Source organism: Chiloscyllium plagiosum, chromosome 31, assembly GCF_004010195.1.
Source record: "Chiloscyllium plagiosum isolate BGI_BamShark_2017 chromosome 31, ASM401019v2, whole genome shotgun sequence".
NCBI classification, from domain to species: domain Eukaryota; kingdom Metazoa; phylum Chordata; class Chondrichthyes; order Orectolobiformes; family Hemiscylliidae; genus Chiloscyllium; species Chiloscyllium plagiosum.
Window position 1 is genome coordinate 5,830,271 of NC_057740.1, and position 5,265 is coordinate 5,835,535.

Genomic DNA, 5,265 nt, shown 5'->3' on the forward strand with positions numbered 1-5,265 from the left:
CCAGCACTTCCTCAGGAAGTTCATTCTACACACAAACTCTGTGTAAAAACAAAACCCCATGTCTTTTGTAAATCTTTCCTCTCATCTTAAAATTGTGGCCATAATCCTGAAATCCTCCCATTATAGGGAATAGACAATTACCATTAACTCTATCTGTACCCCTCATGATTTTATAAAAATTCTGCAAGGTCTCCTCTCCACCTCCTACACTCCAACGATAAAAGTCCCAGCCTATTAAGCCTTTCTTTCTTTCTGCACTGTAGGGGCTCTGTGATTTGAAATGGTTTATACAAAGCTGTGATGGTAGCTCTGAAACCTTCAGAAACCCACCTGAGCCAACGTGAAGCTGACATCTCATTCTAAAGTCAAACTGCTTGGAGGTTAAGGCAGTTTGAAGGGGTGATGGAAGTGGAGTCTATTCTGAATCATGGAGTTAATGGCAGGGCAGATGGTAGGAATGACATTCAGAAAGTGGAGCCGCAGGTAGATAGGATAGTGAAGAAGGCGTTTGGTATGCTTTCCTTTATTGGTCAGAGTATTGAGTACAGGAGTTGGGAGGTCATGTTGCGGCTGTACAAGGTGACCTTATAGAGGTTTACAAAATTATGAGGGGCATGGATAGGATAAATAGGCAAAGTCTTTTCCCTGGGGTGGGGGAGTCCAGAACTAGAGGGCATTGGTTTAGAGTGAGAGGGGAAAGATATAAAAGAGACCTAAGGGGCAACTTTTTCACACAGAGGGTGGTACGTGTATGGAATGAGCTGCCAGAGGAAGTGGTGGAAGCTGGTACAATTGCAACATTTAAGAGGCATCTGGATGGGTATATGAATAGGAAGGGTTTGGAGGGATATGGGCTGGGTGCTGCCAGGTGGGACTAGATTAGGTTGGGATGTCTGGTCGGCGTGGACGGGTTGGACCAAAGGGTCTGTTTCCACGCTGTACATCTCTCTGACTGTGTGACTCTAAGTGGGAGAGAGGTGCGCTGAGGAGTATTATAGAGAACAACAGCAGGAACCAAAGTGGCACTGAGGCGGTGAACACTGCTCTGAAGGTCATGTACCCTCAGCACAGCAGAGCAGAGTTGTCTACTCATAATTCATTGATATCGGTAGACCTTAAATTGACTCTTTGCTTTGTCATAGAGCCATACAGCACAGAAGCAGACCCTTTGGCCCAATGTGTCCATACCAACCAGGTTTTCCCAACTAAACTAGGCCCATTTGTCTGTGTTAACCCTGAGAATTAGAGGTCACAGTGGGTCAGACATCCAGGGTGAGAGAGCAAGCTAACTCCAGAAGAGTCACCTCGACCTGAAGCATTAGTTTGCTGTCTCTCCATGGATCCTATGATCTCCAGGGTGAATTTCGCCTTTATTGGAAACTGTGCAGGTCTAGTTGCAGCTGTACAGACTCAGGGAAAACTCACGGACCCTGGTTTCATTGAATTTCATAATCTGTTGCCGCAGGGTCTTCACAAGGAGGGTGGGATCTATGGGATCAGATGGTCGGATCTTGGAATCGACTGAAGTGTCTTTCAGCTGTAAGACCCAACTCATTGAGGGCCTCCCTGAATATAAAACAGGGAATGACTGTTCGCTGTAATTCACCCGAGTCACTGTTGGAATTTACCACAATTTGGAATTTAAAGTGGTGTCGAGTGACTTACAGACCCTTGAATAAACGTGGGGAGAGCACAAAAAAAAAATGGCATGGAGATTAATTGTTTCAATTTCTATGTTTCTTTTTTCTCGGTAGATCAGTTAGTGTAATCCTTTCGTTATTATCAGAACCTGAAGGTTTCTCAGTGAGAGAGAGAGAAATCTCAGGGGCTTCCTCTTAACGCAGCGAGTGTGTGAAAATGAAACGGGAAACAGCGGGTTGTACTCGGTACAATTTCGGGCAAGGGCCAAGTCAGAGTGAGGAAAGGGCTGTTCCACTTGGAGGGAGCGAACATTTCGCAAGGCAGCGCACAGCGCTCCCAGGGAGCCGAGTCAGCTCGGGAGGAGTCACACACAGAGAGAGGGAGAGAGCGTTAAAACCCGCCAACTGGTGACTGTGAACCAGTGTCTGCAGCAGGTTACAACACACAGGAGAGAGAGAGAGAGGTAAGGGTTTCACAGGGGGGTATGGTCTCTCTGGGAGAATGCTGTGTGTTTTGGGGGGAGCACTCCGCCCCCTTTCACTCTGGGGTTTTTCTGTGTTTGAGGAGCCGGTCCAGGCAAGACGGGCCGAACGAGCTCCCGCGCCGCCGGAGCAATTCAAGAGTTTCAGGGCAGAATGGACGGGCTCCGGGGGCGTCCAGGCCCCTCAGCTGCCCCCGGGTACTGTCCCCAGGATCTGCCCCCTGGGCACTGTCCCCAGGATCTACCCCCTGTCCCCTGGGCACTGTCCCCAGGATCTGCCCCCTGTCCCCAGGCACTGTCCCCTGTCCCCAGGCACTGTCCCCAGGATCTGCCCCCGGGGCACTGTCCCCAGGATCTGCTCCCTGCCCCCTGCCCCCGGGCACTGTCCCCAGGATCTGCTCCCTGCCCCCCGCCCCTGGGCACTGTCCCCAGGTTCTGCCCCCCCGCCGTCCCCGGGCACTGCCCCCAGGATCTGCCCTCCATCCCCGGGCACTGTCCCCAGGATCTGCCCCCCCGCCCCCAGGCACTGCCCCCAGGATCTGCCCCCTGTCCCCGGATACACTATTGGGTTTGTAGTCTGCTGTGTTGATACATTGGCCACATTGAGTACAAGGGAGCTGATCGTGGGTGTACAAGTAGGTGCCAAGTCTAGATGGTTACAAGTGTGGGACATAAAGTCTAAGGTAGTGTACTGGGGCATCAGGTACAGGTTATGGATAATAAGGGGAGGGGGCAAAGGGTGTATTGTTATGCCGGAGTGTGGGGCCTGGGGTCGATATACCTGGGTGTGGGTCCTGGGGACTATATACTGGAGTGTGGGGCCTGGGGTCTGTATATCCAGCTGTAGGGCCTGGGGTATATATACCTGGGTGTGGGGACTGGTGTTGGTATACTTGGGTGTGGGGCCTGGGGTTGGTATACCCAGCTGTAGGGCCTGGGGACTGTTTATCGGAGTGTGGAACATTGCGTTGGTGTAATTGGGGGTGTTGATTGAATGGCTGTGCCTTTTCTTAAGATCCAAGGAAGAAGTTGCATTTAGAACTTCACTCGAGCTCAGTTATGGTGCAGTTTATCACTGAGCAGAGTACTGTAATGGGGCAAAACAACACCAGCTTGTATTTATAAAGCACCTTTAAATGTAATTAAATGCCCTATCACACTTCTCCAGCCCCATAAGGTGGTATTAACGTCACCAACCATGTGATTAGTCAATGAGATTCATTTTAAAAAGAGTCGGGACCCAAGAACGGGAGGCAGAGAATCAGTTCCAGAGCTTCAAGCCTTGGTGACTGAAAAGACAGCAGGTTTATTTGGTCTATTTATATTCCCATCGTAGGTTGGTACATGGTCCAATATAAGGCCAGTTACAAATGGGTTCAATCCGTGTCCCAGCTGAATTAGATCTAGGGCCTACCTTCGTTACAAAAAGCACATAAACTATGAATTGCAAACCGTTGACTAATCAAGGATGTTATCTGGAGAAAAAAAACTCCCATGAAATACCTTAGGATGATTTGCTCCATTGAATGGACAATGCCAATGTTCTTATTAATATGCAAAATATCCTCATTGCAAGAAATACATTTTAATTAGAAATTGAGAAGACTTTAACTCAGGAGAATGGTCTGCTTTTGAATATTCAGGAGAATAAATAGGTTTCTGAAAAAACAAGATGCTGGAAATCAGAAGCAAAAACAGAAATTGCTGGGGCAACTCAGCAGGTCTGGCAGCATCTGTAGAGAGAAAGCAGAGTAAACATTTTGAGTCTTCAGAACTGAGATATGAATAAATCTGCTGCCTGCATGAACCATTGCAATCATTTGTTCAGATAATTTCTCGATTTTTTCTTTACTTGCAAGAGCCAGCAAGCATTCTACAACATTTGAGCACAGTGCAGGAATCTGGTCGGTTAGTTGTAAGGTTTTGCTGTTAGTCCATTTGTGCTGGTTTCCTGCTGTAATAACACATAGGCTAGTTTCTTTGCAATGTTACATCATACCGAGTAAGTTACAATGAGTCTGGTGTGAGGTTTTCTGCCCAGATAACGATGTGTGAGCATTTTGTGAGAATGGTTAGGTTCTATTGAGAAAGTGAGTGTTTTGTTTCAGAAGTTTCCATGATTATTAACAGATGTAGAACCATCACTATTTTATCTGCTGTTACACTCTATCCTGTCGTTGATGATTATACAATGGGTAATTTGGACTTAGTTTAAAAAAACTTGGCTTAATAATCGCAGTTAAAGTTTTGATTCAATTTTAAGGTGGTTTAACCATTTTGTTCTTATTAGCACCAATTTTAAAGGTGCCACATTTTCTTTGATAGTCTCAAACATGCTATAACTGCCAACAAATATTTGCATCTCAGATTCTGTTGACAACAACCTTGTTGTGAAACTGGTATCTGGCAGGTTTGGTATGTATTGGAAGGGTAATTCCTGTCCAAACCTGTTTGGTTTCCTTGTCTCAGATAATGACTTGATTCTTGTCTCAATCTTTGAACACCTTTTAACTACAATAATATTAGAACAGAACCTTTAAAACAACTCACAAAACTGCAGGAGTGCTAACAAACCAAAACTAGGTATTAAGGCACATAATGGAGATGTTAAGGTGGATGACTAAAAGTTGCTCAAATACTGTGACAGTGCATACACTCCTTCCTTCTTGCAGTCCTCTGTCCCTGTGTGGGTAGAAGGAAGGACATTGTCTCAATCAGTTCTGTGCTGGTGTTTATACTGCACACGAATATATACCCACACTGTTGAGTCCTCCAATCCTGCCCTATTTAAATTTTACTTCCTTCTGCTTGCATCTCTCTTAAAATGCTTGAAAAATACAAACTGCTGTGAACATATCATGTGATAGCATGTTCTACATTCACATTACTCTCAGTACAAGGAAATTCTTCATTTGATTTGATGCTAGATATTATGGTAACCAACTGCAAACAATAAAATATCTGATCCACAGTGTCAACCCAGGTTTCATTCTGGGTTCTGGATTAGTGGTGCTGGAAGAGCACAGCAGGATCCAAGGAGCAGCGAAATCGACGTTTCGGGCAAAACCCCTTAATCAGGAATAAAGGCAGAGAGCCTGAAGCGTGGAGAGATAAGCTAGAGGAGGGTGGGGGTGGGGAGAAAG

General features: G+C 46.2%; 1 protein-coding gene across 1 annotated transcript in view; it reads left to right on the plus strand.

The window, feature by feature from the left end:
• The first annotated feature begins 1,899 nt into the window (after window positions 1-1,899).
• The window catches only part of LOC122565181 (procathepsin L-like), a 35,474-nt gene continuing 32,108 nt past the window's right edge, over window positions 1,900-5,265 (plus strand). Inside the window, exon 1 of the mRNA XM_043720889.1 lies at window positions 1,900-2,104. The gene's annotated coding sequence lies outside the window, so the exon portion shown is untranslated. The remainder of the gene's footprint in view (window positions 2,105-5,265) is intronic.